This window comes from Oryzias latipes, chromosome 11 (genome assembly GCF_053564925.1).
Source record: "Oryzias latipes strain Hd-rR chromosome 11, Olatipes_Hd-rR_3.1".
Classification (NCBI taxonomy): domain Eukaryota; kingdom Metazoa; phylum Chordata; class Actinopteri; order Beloniformes; family Adrianichthyidae; genus Oryzias; species Oryzias latipes.
The window spans coordinates 4,292,938-4,312,044 of record NC_136247.1 but is presented as its reverse complement, the minus strand read 5'-3'; the positions used below and the strand labels follow the sequence as shown (position 1 = coordinate 4,312,044).

Here is a 19,107-nt window from a genome sequence, read left to right as displayed (position 1 = left end):
TATAGAGACGCTACGGGTATGTTTAGTTTCGGTTTCACTTTTTAACGTCGTTCGGTTATGTTCTAATCTTTGGATATGATCAATTGATTTGTAGGAGCCAACTGCCAGTATAACACGCCGCGAATAAGCAGCATATTTGGTGCACTTAGTCGCAATCGGTGAGTTTATACTCCTTTTAGTTGTTTGTTGGTTAGCATTTGCCTCCCTCAATGAATGAGGTGAACTGATTAGCAGCTGCTATCGATGCCAAAGTTCTGTTTTGTTTTTTGTTAACGTAACCACACTGATTATTAATCAGCGTGGGGGCTCTTTTGTTATTGTTTTTCTTTTTTCTTTTTCTTCTTTGGTGTATTATGCACTTAAATGCACTTTAGATTGAAATTCATGAATTGACGTATGATGATGAACTGTATTATGAATTGTAAGATGTTGGTACTTTAAAATGAGATTCATTTACCAAACTGCAATACAATTATGGTTCTATTGATATTTTGGTATTTAACTTGGAGTTTGTGTGTACACACAGTTTAATGTTAGAACCCTATGGGTCATGTTCTTTATCCAGGCCATAGGGATTGATGGCGAGCTAAGCCCGAACCTGATCAAGCGCTGGAGCTCTCTGAAGGAATCACCTCCTCCCTGTCGTTCAGCCCAGGCTGGTAGGAGGCTCCTGTAGCCTAATGACTCATTTAATCAATGCAACTGCATTCGTCCTACAACCCAGAGACACAAAGACTTTCAATCACTTCCCATCACTGAACACTAACCTCCGGATTCAACTATTTCTGTCTGGGTTGCATGGACAATACATGAGCTGATGATATTGAGTCGGATACGACGGATCACTCACTGAACCGTCCATCTGTACATAATCTTTGTAAAGGATATCCTGGAATAATTTGAAATATTCTTTTGTAATATTGGTGTATGGTGTATGTTTATGTGTGTGTCTAAAAATACATGGTACCATTCATAGCAAACCTACAGTCTCCAGTCTCTGCCTCCTCTCTCCCTGAGCCGTCCCTGTTCTTCTGACTCTAGTCCACGATAGATATGCTACAAAATTAGTGGCGAGCTAGCTAGGAGAGAGGTTTGGCAGAACTGTTCGTGTAGTGACGTATCATTGTATTATCACAGTAAATCTACACGAGCATGGAGGTATTTGAGAAATCTGGCATTAAGATTCCTAATGCAGTGGTCATTGATGGGTTCACTAAAACAGAAACAGATGAAGAAATACTTGGGTTTTTGAGCAAATATGGTTCGATTTCAAAGACTCACATTATTGATGAGCCCGATTCTGTGTTTAATCAAAAGCTTATTGTTGAGTTTAATTCTGGCTTTGCAATTGCTGCGCTCCGTAAAATGTTGCCGCATACTTACGTCAGCAAAGATAAAACAATCACATACAAAGTTTCCGAGCTATCAACTCTTTGCGCTGCCCAGGTTGAAGAAAAGGTGACTAATGCTTACCTGTGTGAACTCCAAACCGTTGCGAAACTTACAGGCAAAAATTATGCTGAAGTTCTTAGGGATGTGATGTCCCTGCTTGGCCACTCTGTAGCTGAGCTAGGACCCCAATCCTTGGAAGATGAAGTTGAGACGTCCTCATCTGCGTCCTCTGCTGGAGTGCCACCATTTGCCGCTGGTCCCGATTCGCATGAACCACCTCTGCGTAGTCTACCAGAACCAAGAGCTCAATTTCCTTCCCATGTGCCTGATCTCAATCTATCAGGAACTGATGTACCAGGAGTTCAACGTTATGTGGTTGAGCACATCGTTAAAAATGAAGACACTCAGAGGCTGAGAGTATTTTCTGGTCGACTGCCCCGCCCACAAAATGAAGCTGACTTTGAGACATGGAGGTCTGGTGTCGATCTGATAATGAATGATCCTGCTGTTTCAGACCTGCAGAGAACGAGAAGAATTTCTGGAAGTCTGCTGCCTCCAGCTGCGGATATGATAAAACATCTCAAACCAGAAACATCTCCAGCAGTTTACATCCACATTTTGGAGTCGGCGTATGGCACAGTCCAAGATGGCGAAGAACTTTACGCAAAATTCATGGACACATTCCAGAATACTGGAGAAAAACCATCTGCATACCTTCAACGTTTGCAAGTGACACTCACTGCAGCAGTTAAGAGGGGAGGGGTCCCACCCTCTGAAGTTGACAAACGGCTTCTCAGTCAATTCTGCAGAGGTTGTTGGGACAATACGCTAATCACAGAACTCCAACTCAAGCAACGGAAGTCAAACCCACCACCGTTTTCCGATCTACTACTTCTACTTCGCATTGAAGAGGATCGTGAAGCTTCCAAGATGCAGCGGATGAGACAACATCTTGGCCCCGCCAAAGTCAAGACCCACGTTCAGTACGCTTACTCTGAGCATGATGAGAAACCAGAAACCACTACAATAAGACAACTCTCCAACCAACTAGCTGATATTCAAAGGCAGCTAGCGTCTCTGACTGCTGCCCAATTAAGTTCAACGCCTGAGGGAACAAAGGCCACATCTGGCAGTCACTCTAGTGAGGGTCAGCAGGTGGGCAAGCCTCAAAGAAACCCACCCTCTGCGCCTAAGCCTGGTTATTGTTTCAGATGTGGTGAAGATGGTCATATCAAGCCTCAATGTAGTAACTCGCCCAACTCTGCCCTGGTTGCTACGAAGAGTAAACAGTTCAATGAAAAACACGGCAGGCGGACAGAGTCAAGGTCACCAAAGCACCAGTCTTTAAACTGAACCAAGTTCCTGTTACGGGACAAACTGGAACTGTTTTAAACCTAATCCGTCCCAAGAACCCAGCTACCTGCAAAGAGCAGACTTATGTTACTCCAGCTTTGCAGTCACATCTACCAAGGGGTCTCATTGGTTCCAAATGTGCGAGTGAAGTTGACATCGCTGGTCACATAAGTCACTGTTTACTTGACACTGGTTCTCAAGTTACAACTGTTCCCGTGTCTTTTTATAACAAGCATCTGTCCCGTCAGCCGTTGATGCCTCTCTGTGAGCTCTTACATGTTGAAGGGGCTGGAGGGCAAGCTATTCCATATTTGGGTTATGTTAAACTGACAGTGAAATTTCCCAGAGATTTTGTTGGTACAGAGACTGAAGTATGCACGCTTGCACTTGTTGTTCCTGATTATCAGCCTGAAGCACAATCTCAGGTATTAATCGGAATGAACACGCTGGAGCAATTGTATAACCAGTACCTGCATAGTGACCATGCCAACTTCCAACCAGCTACGTATGAGTACAAGGTTGTACTGGACATACTACAGCTGAGACACCAACAAACGCTGTTGGGTAGTGAAGGAGTTGTGCGACTTACCGGCAAAATGCCAGCTGTCATCCCAGCTGGGCATACTGTTGTTGTTGAGGGAGCCATTCAGCCAAAAGCACCCCCTGCAGGCTGTTGTGTGCTGATAGAACATCCAGCCACTCCAATCGCTAGAGGGCTTTGTGTCACAAGTTGCCTCATTACCATCTCACAACAAGCTCCACACAAAGTACCAGTCACCCTCAAGAACGAATCAGACCGGGATGTGTGCATTCCACCTTGGAGCACCATTGCTGATTTTGTGTCAACCCCTCTAATATTGTCACAAGATGCTTTTGTTTCGGCAGTTCCAGCTACCCAAATTCTTCAACCAGATTTTGGTGAATCGCCACTCTCTGCCGATTGGAAAGAGAGGATTATAAAAAAGTTAAATAAAATACCAGAAGTCTTCTCTAAGCACGAGCTTGATTTTGGAAGAACTGATAAAGTGAAACATAGCATTAGATTGCACGACCCAACTCCTTTCAAGCACCGACCTAGAACCTATACATCCACAAGACATCGAGGCTGTGCGAAAACACCTGCAAGACCTTCTACAGGCGGGAGTCATTAGGGAGTCAGAGTCTCCCTTCGCATCCCCAATCGTTGTGGTGCGAAAGAAAAATGGTGATGTCCGCCTGTGCATTGATTACAGGAAGCTGAACCTGCAGACTATCAAAGATGCCTATGCTCTTCCCAAACTGGAAGAATCTTTTTCTGCGTTAACAGGCTCGAAATGGTTCAGCGTCCTGGACCTTAAGTCTGGTTATTACCAGATTGAGATGGCAGAAGCAGACTAAGACAAAACTGCATTTGTTACCCCATTAGGTTTTTGGGAGTTTAACTGTATGCCGCAGGGTGTCACTAATGCGCCTGCTACATTTCAGCGGCTTATGGAAAAATGTATGGCAGATTTAAACCTAAAACAAGTGCTTGTTTTCCTTGATGACCTGATTGTTTTTTCAAGTAGCCTGGAAGAACATGAGGAACGCTTAATGCGTGTTCTCCACAGATTAAAGGAATATGGTCTCAAGTTGTCGTTGGGAAAATGTAAATTCTTCCAAACCTCAGTGCGATACCTAGGCCACATTGTATCAGAAAAAGGTGTGGAAACTGATCCCGACAAAATTTCTGCTTTAAAATCCTGGCCGATCCCACAGACGTTAAAGGAGCTAAAATCCTTCCTTGGGTTCGCCGGATATTATAGGCGATTTATCAAGGGTTATGCCGCCATTGCTAAACCCCTTAACAATTTGACACGAGGCTATGGAACACCCCGCAAATCTGAGTCGGGGAGTTCAACTACCAAGACGCGAGACGTGAAACAGCCGTTTGGTGAGAGATGGACATCTGAGTGTCAGCATGCCTTTGAAAGGCTGATAGATCAGCTCACATCTGCTCCTGTTCTTGGATTTGCAGATCCAAAGAGGCCGTACATTTTGCACACTGACGCCAGTGCCACTGGGCTTGGTGCTGCTCTGTACCAGGAGCAAGATGGCCATCTGAAGGTCATTGCTTATGCCAGCCGTGGACTCTCATCGAGCGAAGCGAGATATCCAGCACACAAACTGGAGTTTCTGGCATTGAAGTGGTCCATTACAGAAAAGTTTCACGACTATCTGTACTGGGCCAGTTTTGTTGTCATTACTGATAACAATCCACTGACATACATACTTACGACAGCCAAATTGGATGCAGCTAGTCATCGCTGGCTTGCTGCACTCTCCACCTACAATTTTACTCTCCAGTATCGTGCTGGTAAACAAAACCTTGACGCAGATGGTCTATCTCGACGTCCACATGATCTTTTACCGGAAGTACCCTCTGATAACGACCTTATTCACCAGTTCACCCAAGAACACAGTGGTGAAACTGGACAGATTTCACCCGAAGTTATTGCAGCTATCTGTCAGAGCTGTTTTGTCAGATCCGCTTCACAATCTGCTGCTCCTGACACGTTATCCTTCACGCTTGTTGAGTCACTCACAACGTCGGTCAAGGCAATCCCTGAGTGTTACAGCGAGAATCAACATGGGCTACCTGTTGTTCCATCCTTGTCTGCTGAAGAACTCAAGGTAAAGCAAAGATCTGACCCCTCACTTAAAGAGGTCATACACCAACTGGAGACGGGCGAAACCATCCCTACCACAGCAAGACGAGAGCTTCCTGAACTCCCACTGTTGCTTCGGGAGTTGAAGCGCCTTGAGTTGAGAAATGGCATCCTATACAGGAAAAAACGAGAAGGTGATGAGGTGGTGTTGCAACTGGTCCTGCCTGAAGACCTGCTGTCCCTTGTGTTGACAAGTCTCCATAATGACATGGGCCATTTAGGCATTGAACGGACACTCGATCTTATCAGGTCTAGATTCTTCTGGCCTCGCATGTCATCGGATGTTGAGACTAAGATCCGAACCTGTGATAGATGTGTGCGGAGGAAGACACCGTTGGAGAGAGCTGCGCCGTTGGTGAACATCAGTACCACTCGTCCCTTAGAGTTGGTCTGTATGGATTTTCTGTCCCTTGAACCTGATCAGAGTAACACCAAGGATGTTCTCGTGTTTACAGATCATTTTACTAAGTTTGCTGTGGCTGTACCAACGCCAAACCAGAAGGCCAGAACGGTTGCTAAATGTTTGTGGGAAAACGTAATCTCATGTTATGGCTTTCCCGAACGTCTTCATACGGATCAAGGAGCTGATTTTGAGTCGAAGCTCATTAAAGAACTCTGTGAAATATCTGGTATTAGAAAATCAAGAACAACACCCTACCATCCCCGAGGCAACCCAGTAGAACGTTTTAACAGAACGCTATTGAGCATGCTGGGAACCCTCGAGCCGGCACAAAAGAAGATGTGGAAAGAATACGTCAAGCCTCTCGTTCATGCGTATAATTGCAGCAAAAATGAAGTTACTGGGTTTGCGCCGTATGAGCTTATGTTTGGCCGTTCACCACGTCTTCCTATTGATTTGGCCTTTGGTCTTCCTGTCCAGAACAACAATTCAAAATCACACTCGCAGTACGTCGAAAATTTACGATCCAGACTTCAACAGAGTTATCAACTGGCTTCCAAGAATGCTGAAAAATCCGCTGCTAGAAATAAGACCCGCTTTGATCAGCGTGTAGTTCCTTCAAGCCTTGAAGCTGGTGATCGAGTTCTCGTACGCAATCTGAGACTGCGAGGTAAACATAAATTGGAAGACAAATGGGAAAGGGATGTATACCTTGTCCTCAGTCGGGCTGGAAATCTCCCAGTATACACATTAAGGCCGGAAAATGATGCTCGTGCACCCACCCGAACACTGCACCGTGACCTCTTACTCCCTTGTGGTTTTCTTCCTTTTGATACCGACCACGGTCTGGAACTTTCTCCTGTTCGTAGGCCCGTGATTCGAAGCCAGAAAAAACCTGATCCTGTGACATGCCTACCACCAGATGATGAGGATGATGAATGTGAATCACCTTTTGCCGTGCAGTCACCTGAACGCTACTGGGTTGAACACATTGCTCCTGGGCCTGTACTTACCGTTGCTGCTGACCCAGAGCCAATGTCTACGCCTCAACCTTTGCCCTCTCCAGGAAGATCCTCTGCTGCTGTTGAAGCCGTGCCAGTGTCTTCACCTGTCGAGATCATTCCTGAACCCTTACCTCAAGATGCAGAACCTCCTGCCAGGGATGTTCCTAGTGATGACGCAGTGTTCCGTGGCCTAGCAGGGACATCTCTAGACATTTCCGAGACTGCTGCTCAGCCTGTTTCAGGCGACGTCGAACAAGCCATTGTCGAAGTAGAACCTGATGGAGCTATCCGTCGGTCGTCTAGACAGCGAAAGCCGCCTAGTCGTCTCCACTATTCCACTCTAGGTAATCCGTTAGTTTCCATGATTCAGACAGTGTTCCACAGTCTGGTGGATGCCTGTGGAGATGCGCTCAATACTGTCCCAGTTGCAACTTATGGGTCAGATTCGGCCGTACGTGTTGTTTAGCATGCACACGGAGGTGCACGGTCTTAAGGGGGGAGGGTGTAACACGGTTACCAACTCAGGCCATTGTATTTTTTCCTTTTTTTTCCTTTCCTTCCTCACCTGTTACGTGTGTACGACGTGCCTTGCGTGCCTTGGGTCATGTGACCCGACCACCCAATCAGTAAACTTTATAAGCCGCTACCCCGGAAGCTATCACATTCCATGACAGGAGAGCTGAATTGAGACGCTACGGGTATGTTTAGTTTCGGTTTCACTTTTTAACGTCGTTCGGTTATGTTCTAATCTTTGGATATGATCAATTGATTTGTAGGAGCCAACTGCCAGTATAACACGCCGCGAATAAGCAGCATATTTGGTGCACTTAGTCGCAATCGGTGAGTTTATACTCCTTTTAGTTGTTTGTTGGTTAGCATTCGCCTCCCTCAATGAATGAGGTGAACTGATTAGCAGCTGCTATCGATGCCAAAGTTCTGTTTTGTTTTTTGTTAACGTAACCACACTGATTATTAATCAGCGTGGGGGCTCTTTTGTTATTGTTTTTCTTTTTTCTTTTTCTTCTTTGGTGTATTATGCACTTAAATGCACTTTAGATTGAAATTCATGAATTGACGTATGATGATGAACTGTATTATGAATTGTAAGATGTTGGTACTTTAAAATGAGATTCATTTACCAAACTGCAATACAATTATGGTTCTATTGATATTTTGGTATTTAACTTGGAGTTTGTGTGTACACACAGTTTAATGTTAGAACCCTATGGGTCATGTTCTTTATCCAGGCCATAGGGATTGATGGCGAGCTAAGCCCGAACCTGATCAAGCGCTGGAGCTCTCTGAAGGAATCACCTCCTCCCTGTCGTTCAGCCCAGGCTGGTAGGAGGCTCCTGTAGCCTAATGACTCATTTAATCAATGCAACTGCATTCGTCCTACAACCCAGAGACACAAAGACTTTCAATCACTTCCCATCCCTGAACACTAACCTCCGGATTCAACTATTTCTGTCTGGGTTGCATGGACAATACATGAGCTGATGATATTGAGTCGGATACGACGGATCACTCACTGAACCGTCCATCTGTACATAATCTTTGTAAAGGATATCCTGGAATAATTTGAAATATTCTTTTGTAATATTGGTGTATGGTGTATGTTTATGTGTGTGTCTAAAAATACATGGTACCATTCATAGCAAACCTACAGTCTCCAGTCTCTGCCTCCTCTCTCCCTGAGCCGTCCCTGTTCTTCTGACTCTAGTCCACGATAGATATGCTACACAAGGACCTGATTCTTTTAACATGTTTTACAGATTAAGTCCCAAGCCACTTAATTTGCAGATCCAACATTTCAGTAGCTGTGAGTCCTATATCTGCAGTAGCATTGTAGAATGATGACCGCCATGCTTTGTAACTTTCAGGTCAGTCATCAAACTGATAAAGACTTGTACTCACCAAGTCACGGCGGGCCAAATAACGAGCCACGTTTCCAGCTTCAGATGTTATGCTGGGAGGAGTGGTGATACCTTCTGGGTCATATGATGGTGAAGCTGCGTTTAGTGGAAGACCATCAAAGTAATGAGTTGTCTTTGGCTTTGTCTGTCATCCTCTTTTCTCGTGGCTGCTGTTTTCGTGATCTTTTTGGTTGGCGAAAGGAACAATTTCTTGTGCCTTTACCTCCTGAGCATGCCATGTAATAAAACTTTGATCCAAACTAGGTCCTCTGGATTGTGGAGCTGTGGGGATGTGGCTTACTTGTGACTGGAGCTGAACTTGTTTTTCAAAATGAATGCTCTTTTCCAATTTTCTTGAGCAAATGAATCTGATTCGTCTGATTCCAGTTCCTCAGCTGCTTCTAATGTTTCTGCTTGTGCAATGGCTGCAACAGCCTCTATTTGGAATTCCAGCGCCTTTAACTCTGCTTCTAACTTTGCTTTGCTTAACTGTAGCTCTGCTTCTTTTGCTGCCCTTTCTACTTTAAGCTTAGCTTCTTTTTCAGCATATGAAGCCCTTGCCTTTGTTGCTTCTGCTTGAGCATGTGCCCGAATAGCTGCACTAGATGCAGAGGAGAGAGAGCTTTTTGTGGTTTTTGATGCTTTTTCTGACTTAGCTGCTTCCTTTTTGTCATCCATCTTCATTTAGTTAAACTCCCGATTTTCTTCAACTTTTCACTATATTTTCACTTTACTATACTATACTATACTGTGTAGCTTTCAGCTGGACAGCCATCTAAACTTTACTCCAACATAAAACAAAATGTGTCCTCTTTGAAAGTGGTTTAATTAAAAGGCTTGTAATCTGGTACAAGTGAAACTGTAAAAAATACAGAAATAAAAACAGTCAAATAGCAGTCCTTTTAAATAACATTAAATAAATCCCGAATTTTAGCCTTCATGAAACACACAATATGCCAAACAGCACACATCCAGCGGCACACCATTTTGTTTAACTTTAAGACTTATCAGACAGATTTAAATCATGAAAAATTCCTAAAACTTCTTCTAACCCCAAAAAATCCTACAGGCGTTGCTTCTGTAGGGGATCAACCAAAAGTTCAGCGGATTTCGAATGCAAAAACAGGCGGGACATCAGCTCTCAGCATCAACCGGCGTTTTTTCCTCCATTAATATGCATTCCAGCACGTCCAGCTGATGTGACTTCGCCAAAATAAAAGTGGCGGTTTCACAATAAAAGTCTCTGTACAAATATACCTGAAAATCTTGACTGAAGGGCAGAACAACTGTAAACAGTACCGTGATTCAGTGATGACATCATTGAGTGATGACATCATTGAGTTCTGACATCATTCAATGATTACATCATCAAATAATGACACAGTGTAATGACATTAGATGATGTCATTATTTGTTAACATTACATCATATCAACAAATAATGAAATCATGTAATGATGTCATTTTGCATCATGGCATGATGGAATTTAAATGCATGAATACTCCCCATAGTTCAGCATTCCTTCACTTCAATAGCAGCCAGAGAAATCAGCGACCAAAAATGAAACAACAGGAAGAAAACGTTACAAGAGACTGGGCCTATATTGTTGAGAATGAGAGTGACATTGTCTTGGATGACGACTTTTATAACATGATTGTCTTCCCAGAGGAAAGTTCCAGAGAGGACACGAGTATGGACTCTCCCATCCCTCAAGACAATTTATCTCAAACCTCTGATGGTGACAGGACATTTAGTCAGAGTGACTTTGAAGGTGATCTGGAGTTCTACAACACTATGTCACCTGACAATAGCTACAGCGATGAGCAGACCGATGAGCACAGTCTGGACTCTCCCACCCCCAGAGAATATCCATTTGGACCCTCTGATTCTGACAGAACAGATAGTGAGGAGGACAATTCAAGTGATTCTGATTCAGAAGACTTCCAAAAAGACTCAACATCAGTGGAGTCTGAAGGAGAAACTGATGTCAACGATCTTGATGGATTGATCTCACAGCGCAACAAGTTAAAAAGCTGTTTAGCTAAGAGGGAAAAGAACATCGCAAAGAAGCTGAACCTCATAAAGAAATATGAGCAGGAGGCACTTAAGGCTCAGGAAGATTGGATGTTTTCTGAAAAAAGTATTGAGCTGGAGCGTCACATTAGACAAGAGAGTAGAAAGGACATCAGAGAACTTGAGGAGAAGATCCAAAATGTGACAGAATTCCTCAAGGGTGAAAAGAAACCAAGCTACTCAGAGGGTTACAAGACAGTTTTAGAAGAGACAGAAATGGTAACAAAACAACTGCTTAAAATCAACAGTTTAAATTTACAAATGGAAGATCAAATTGGAAAACAAAAGGAGAAAACAGAAAGTCTTGAACTGCAGTTGGTAGAGATGGTCTTTCTGTCCAACTCTGCAACCAATAGAATCAGCAACCAAGCAGAGACAGTTGTGTGTGCACCTCAGCAGAAAGCATCATCACAGACGGAGTTTGATAGACCTGAAAGTGCCTCTGGATTGAACCAAAAAACAGACTCAGCTAGTTTTCAATCACAAAAAAGTATTTTCACTATTGGAGCTTCACCTAAAAAAACAACCAATGGGAGAAGAAAAAATCAGACCATTTGCCCCAAAGCAAAGCCGGACGTCTCTTCTCAACTGCTGGACACACTGAAAGTGAATCCACCACATCAGTTCAGTTGGGTTCCATCAGAAGAAGCGGCCGTTAAAGTCAGCCGCAAGACATGCAGCAATAATTAGGTGTAAATATTAGATAACATTAGCTTGTAGGAAAACTACTATTGTAGTAGATAAACGTTGATCAGATCCACATAAAATTCATTTTCATGAAGTATTTAGCATTAAACACTTTTAAAAGGGGTGTCATGTTTTTTAATAAATGTATATTTAATTATTTGATATTAAAAATGTTAGTGTGTTTTACTATGATATATGTAAGTTGTCATTAATTTATTTTAAAGATTTATTTTTTATTTGGAAGTAGAGAAACAAGTCTTCAGTTGATAAATATTTGTACGTCTTTGTTTTTATACATTGGGATTTATTTTTTTATTTAGCTTCTGTTATTTTTGGGTTTTTTTTTGTTTCTTTTTTTCTTTATTAATGGTATAATTTCTCAACCTTCCAATAAACAAAAATTATTCTATTATAACTGCACTGTTTTCATTTAGTTATTTTATTTCTGTTTGACTTTTACCTTTGTTCAGTTTCTCTTGATCTTTGTTTGAAAAAATATTAATATAAAATAAAATAAAAAATAAAATGTGCTTTTACATACAAATATGTATATATTGTCTTAGACAAAACAACTAGAAAGATAGACTCATAAATACATCTCCATACAGAGATTGCTTTACAGAAAAATATTGTGATACATTAAATGTAAAAAAATAGAGAGAGAGATAAAGTTGTTAAACAAAATATGAAAAGAGATGAATAGACAAACATACAAATATATATGCATATCCTTCAGTAAACTGCCTCTTTAAAGGTGTGGAGGGGTTTGGGAGCTCCTGTGATCCTAGGAGCAATGATGTCTGGGGCTAAAGCCCCTGCTGTTGTCACCAATAGCAGACAGCTTCTTCAAAGCTTCTTCATGAGAAAGCTACATGAACTTCTGATAATGTTGTCTGAATTGAAGCCACTCCAGCCCCACTGTTACATCCATTTGAATGCATGCTGCTACGTAAAAAGGGATGAATGTGTAACATAAAGACAAAACAAACAAACCTGTGAGGGGTCAGCAATAAATGGCAGCTAGGCCGTTTATTACAAGTATGGCACCAACAAAGAGGGATAATAAAACATGGACACAAATGAAGGGGGGTTAGTAATTAACAAATTAGAAAGGAAACAAGGAACGACAACAAGGAAAGATCTGTGAGATCTGTGAATCTTGGAGTAACTTTAGCTTTCTTTGATAACAGATGATTATTTTAAGGGCCAAAGGTAAGTTGTTGAGTTTTTCTCTTTTAATGCATGAGTTCATTTTAAAAGTTCATCTTGACTTTAAAATGTTCATTTGTCATGAAATGTTCGGTTTCTTTTCCTGTATTTCAACAAGCATGTGACACAAAAACATATTGTAATGTGCAATAGATTTTAAAGTTAATACATGAACAATTAGTTCAAGTGTGTTTGATCATTTGAAGTCACATGCTGGTTGGAATCCAGGTTTTGCTTCCATGTTCAGTCAAAAAACAAAAGGCACTGGTAGATGGTACTCTGGCTTCAGCTAGACGGGGTTCAACTCCCTGCAGTGTCCTTGAAAATTCTTTGACTTTGACATGAAACATCAAAGTAAGTAGTCTTCCAGAAAAGATGATTCTAGAGTTATAAAGATTATTCCATGTTGATAAAGAATTGTTTAACAATTGATCAATATATTAAATGTATATCATGTATTCTTTTCTATTAAATTGGTTGCATTGGTTTTTATTATGATTGTACCAACCTGACACTTTTTCCCCTTAAGTTTCAGATGTGAAGAAGCAGCTGCTGTTCCTGGAATTGACTTTCATGTGAAACAGAAGATTAAGCTCCAGTTGAAAAATGCTTCAACCCCAGGTGGCAAAATTTCTGACTCGTGGGCCGCAAAGGGTTGTAGAACTTGATAAAAGGGCCGAACCAGGAGCATATGCGTGGAGTGAGAATGAAATCAAATGAAATCTGGATGAAAACATTTGGATTGAAAATTGTGGTGGAGTGGTCCCTGCCTGTGATGCTGCATTTGGCTGGTTCACAAAGAGGGAGCTTCCAATTATCAGCGTTTTCATGCTCAGCCTTCTCCTTTTTTTTCAATTCTCATTGTCTTTCCCCATCAATTAGGGGGTGGGAGATGTGCAACAAGTGGGGGGTTGTGTAGGTACGGGGAGGGGGACCCTATTTTTATTTTTATTTATTTTTTGTGCTTGTTTATTTTAATCTTCATGGTTGTTTTTATATTTTGTTGTGTTTTAATGTAAAGCACTTTGTGTTATTCTTTCATATGAAAAGTGCTTTATAAATAAAGTTTGATTGATTGACTGATGTGGTGTTTGAATGATGGGAAGAATAAAAAAACAGATCTTCCAACACCACATGCTAGAGTGGGGGTCCCCAAACGTTTTCTTGTGAGGGCCACAATTACTCTTTTCGTTCATTCATGATTCAATTCAATTCAATTCAATTCAATTTTATTTGTATTCACAACAACAGTCGTCTCGATGGGCTTTGTACCGGTAATTGTAAGGTAAACATACAATCAAAAAGGATCATAAATGCATGGAATTCAATGGGAGAATACTAAAACTTTAACTAAACTGACTAAACTAAACTGGCATCCCTGCTCTTAGACCCCCCTTCACACTAAGGAAAAACTCCTAAAAAAACTGAATCCGGAAAAAAAAAAAGCCTCAGGGGTGTCCACATGAAGGAGGGATCCTCCCCCAGGACGGACAGAAGATGTAACAGAACTCTTAGTCGAGAATTAACTTATCGAACTCTCCAACTACATATTTAAAGTCCAGCAGATGAGCTTCATTCAGTAGAAGTTGGGAGACGGCTGGGGGTGCGACACGAGCGGAGACAGGATCCACAGCCGGGGTTGGTTTGGGGGGGTGGGTTCTGCCGGGCATGCTATTTTCCCGGCCTCTGGGCTCTGGTTGCTTGGGTAGGGGGGCGTGCACTTTGCCAGCAACTTGGCAGGGGTTCCTGGTTTGGTGCCTTACTCTGGGTGTTTGACAGATGGAAAAGTCTATTCAAGGTTGTGGAAAATGGACAAAAGATCATAGGAAACATAACACTCATAAATAATTAAAATAAATATTTAACTATATATCCTGACAGCATTTTGAATCAATGCAAGTACGGCCAAATGCAATGTAACTGTTTTTCACTGATGCTTCTTTCTGATTGATTGTTCTGTTCTCTGTTGTCACCCATTGTTTGTATGTTTGTATCTTGAGCCTAACGCTGACGCTGCAACAACTCAATTTCCCAAGCTGGGATCAATAAAGTATCTTTATCTTATCTTAAATGAACTATCGCGATATATCGCCAAAACGATTTTTTCTAACACCCCTAGTGTTGCGGCTCCCTGTGCTTATATTTCTGTGGGAAAGTGATCCAAATGGCTCTTTGAGTGGTAAAGGTTTTGAGCGCATCATTCAATAACCGGACCCAGTATCAGCCTCTCAGCGACTCCTTATTTTAAAGATAAAGATAAGATAAAGATAAAAATACTTTATTGATCCTGGCTTGGGAAATTGGGTTGTTGCAGCGTCGGCGTTAGGCACAAGATACAAACATACACACAATAGACGACAACAGAGAACCAGAACAATCAATCGGAAAGAAACATCAGTGAATTAGAACAGTTGTATTGCGTGCCACATCAGGAGAGAAAAACAGACAGGCCATAAATGAGTTTATCTATTGCACATGGATGACAAGTTATAGAGTCCAATGGAGTGAGGTATGAAAGATCTCCTGAAGCGGTTTGTGTGACAGCGAAGCTGCCTTAGCCTATTGGAGAAGGAGCTCCGCTGACCATCCAGTACAGGATGGAGATGGATGCTCAGGAATATCCATGATGGCTACAAGCTTATTTAAAGTCCTCCTCTCCATCACAGATTCAAATGTGTCCATTTTACAACCGATCACGGAGCCTGCGCTTCGGATCAGTTTGTTCAGTCTATTACTGTCCGTAGCAGATATGCTGCTCCCCCAGCAGACCACCGAGAAGAACAGAGTGCTGGCCACAACAGACTGGTAAAAGATTTCAAGCATCTTGCTGCACACATTGAAGGACCTCAGCCTCCTCAGGAAATGGAGTCTGCTGCTGGCCTTCTTATACACAGTAGTGCTGTTGCTCTTCCAGCTCAGTCTGTTGTTGATGGTTACAAAGTCGCTACATTTTTGTCGACAAAAAAAGGCCATAATCACGATTGTTAAGAGATCGAGCAACGGAACTGAGAACTGGAGTAAAAAAGGAGGATTCAGTTACACGGACATTGGAGAAAATACGGAGGTAAGCACTGGCTGTCAAACAGTTTAAGAAGCTGCTATCAAAGCGAACTACAGCCAGGTAAGACCACCTGTAGATGTGCGCATGGAAGCTGTGCCAGTGGAAGGATCGCCGTTTAAATGTTTGAAGACTAGGAGCGATCGTCTGGCTGATCAAGGTTTGGTTCCTCTGTGCAAAACATTCCGATGCTGAGTTACGCAATACTGTGAAACATGAAAGAGCTCTATTGGTAAAGTTGCCGCTCTGCTGTTTTTTGTTCCAAATATGGATACTATTTGGATAAAGTTTATTTTTCTTCCATGAAGACAAGATCCAAAGGGGGCTAAAGGATGAAATGTGCCAAAATAACGCTGATGCTGCATGTTTTGAAATGAACAATGACTGAAATGAAAGATGATTTTGAAATGGAGCGTGATATAAGACTGATTAACCCTTGTGCTATCTTAGATGACCCCACCCTTACATTGACATGTTCTCCCTGCCATGACTAAGGTGGATAAAGGTGGAAAGATTTCATGTAATCCATGGACACCAGTGAAGATCACAAATCATTGAAGAATGAAGGTTCAGAGCACTGTCTAGTGGGTCTAGATGACCCAACTCCCAATGTTAAAGTTCCTATGATAGCACAAGGGTTACACCCACGGCCAAGGCGTTGGCTAATAAAATCTAAAAGCTTCAACATGAACAAAAAATTGCAGCTGATTAAATGAAATCACTTGAAGACAAAAGAAATTGTTTCACATGTCATCATCTTTCAAGAAATTAAATCAATTTTGTGTAACTGCTATTGCCTTACATGACATTTTGATGCCTTTACCCATGGAGGATGAGCAAAATGGCCAAAATGAGTGGTTTGACAACATCATGACACGCACTAATGCATTTAAAGAAGATGTTGAAAGATGGTTGAGTGGGTCTGAAGACTTGCAACAAAATGGAAGCCTCCATTTGCTTCAATCAGAAACACTTCAATATCTAAGAGAGGATTGTCGATAAATAAAAATCATTGCATCAATACTCAGTACACAAGATACGCAAGACGACATAAAACCAAACACAGTGTGTCAAATGTGGAAAATAAAACTTCAGTTACTGGGAAAAGGTCTTTTGTTTCTTCTACTTCTTCTACGTCTGAAGGCAGAAACTTATGGAGTCCTATACTGTTCATAATTAAATAAATAAATATTTACTTAAATAAATAAATATTACCTCATGCAAATACACAATCAACCAATAAATCTCTCATAAATATATAAAAAGATCATGAAATTGTGAAAAACCTGCACGCAGATTTTAAATTAGCCATTATATTATTCAATATATTTCATTTTGCTTTAAAAACCTGTTCATTATTTTATCCCTTGTGCTATCCTAGGCACTTTAACATTGGGAGTTGGGTCATCTAGACCCACTAGACAGTGCGCTGAACCTTTTTTCTTCAATGATTTGTGATCTTCACTGGTGTCCATGGATTACATGAAATCTTTCCACCTTTATCCACCTTTGTCATGGTGGAGAGAACACGTCAATGGAAGGGTGGGGTCATCTAAGATAGCACAAGGGTTAAAACTGCATTTTAGAATAATCATTTTAATCATGTTGAATATTATTATAATTCTATGTATTTTTTCAGAAGCTCGGATTTCAAAATCAATATTTTCCAAAGTATCTTTGTTTTTATTTCACATTGCTGTTTTTCAGAATGACTTATTTATTTCATATAGAGCTTTTTCAGGAGACTGAGTCTGTCTGACAATCAGTGAAAGTGGGCGGGATCTAAACGCTCATTGGCTCATCCATGGAAATCGACATGATTAAAATGAATATTCTAAAATGCAGTTTTTGTCACGGTGGGGGTTGGCTCGAGAGCCGGTAGGACCCAGACGCAGAGGCGGAGGCACACGGTTCAGGGACTAGAGGGTTTACTACAAAACAAAAGGCGCTGCAGAGCAGGATGACAAAAACAAAAACAAAAACTCACTGTGGCGTGGCATGAAACATGGAACATGGCATGAAGACGTGAACACCGAGACAAAGGCTAATGGACCAGCACAGGAGGAAGGCAGAGACAAGACTTATATACAGACAGGGCAGACAAGACACAGTTGAACACGATCAGGGCAGATGGGGACCAAAGGAAGTAAAACTCAAGAAACAAGACAAGACAGGAAACCCTTCAAAATAAAACAGGAAACAGAACCAAACAAGACAGAACAAGAACAAAAACGAAAAACAAGACACAACAAACTCAAACCATGACAGTTTTACAATAATGAACAGTTTTTTAAAGCAAAAAGAAATATATTAATTAATATAATGGCTAATTTAAAATCTGTGTGCAGGTTTTTCACAATTTCATGATCTTTTTATATATTTATGAGAGATTTATTGGTTGATTGTGTATTTGCATGAGGTCATATTTATTTATTTAATTAAATATTTATTTATTTAGTTATGAACAGTATAGGACTCCATAGAAGCTGACCAGGCAGCGTTAATGGCAAGACAGAAGCTACTAAAGGAAAAACATGAACGGGAAGATCAAGATGAATATCCGAAGATGAAGAAGGAGTTGGGTCATCTAGACCCACTAGACAGTGTGCTCAACCTTTTTTCTTCAATGATTTGTGATCTTCACTGGTGTCCATGGATTACATGAAATCTTTCCACCTTTATCCACCTTTGTCATGGTAGGGAGAACACGTCAATGTAAGGGTGGGGGGGTGTCATCTAAGATAGCACAAGGGTTAAACTGGATGAAGACATTGCCACATATGGCTAAATTGAATGTGTTACAATCTCAGAGTGTCACAAGTTCAAATAAGACAACTAAATCCTCTGATGGAATGGATTCCTACTCGGAAAAGGAAACATTAAAACAAATGGTTGTCAATATTTTTGCAAATTCATTTATTCCACAACCATCAGTAAAACAACGAGATACCAAACAAGAACCCTTGGATCCAGGAACAAGGCCTAAAAGGAAATATCTACCTCTACATATTGACTATGAACCCAGACAATATTCATAGAATCACAACAATAATACACAGACTCGATACAGAAGCTCTTTGAATGCAGAATCAGAGTCAAGACATTAACATTACAACAATGCGCTGGGACTTATGAGGAAGCAGACTGAAATAACATCACTCTTAAATCGACAGCAATGCCTCTCATCATTACCAAAGAAAGAAATTCCAATTTTTGATGGAAATCCATTAAGGTATCATGTATTCATTAAAGCTTTTGAGAATGGTTTTGAGAATGAGAACCTGTATTTCCTGGACCAGTACACCAGGGAAAAGAGCTGGTGACAAGC

The 19,107-nt window shown here is 41.3% G+C and overlaps 2 long non-coding RNA genes across 2 annotated transcripts; both read left to right on the top strand.

Moving 5' to 3' along the window:
* The first annotated feature begins 10 nt into the window (after nt 1–10).
* On the top strand, nt 11–980 carry LOC111948230 (uncharacterized). The gene is made up of 2 exons (XR_002874182.2): nt 11–158; nt 566–980. It is a non-coding gene; the product is annotated as an uncharacterized LOC111948230 (long non-coding RNA).
* Nucleotides 981–6,761: 5,781 nt separating this feature from the next.
* Nucleotides 6,762–8,498, top strand: LOC144995569 (uncharacterized). The gene is made up of 2 exons (XR_013659124.1): nt 6,762–7,676; nt 8,084–8,498. It is a non-coding gene; the product is annotated as an uncharacterized LOC144995569 (long non-coding RNA).
* The last annotated feature ends 10,609 nt before the right edge of the window (nt 8,499–19,107 follow it).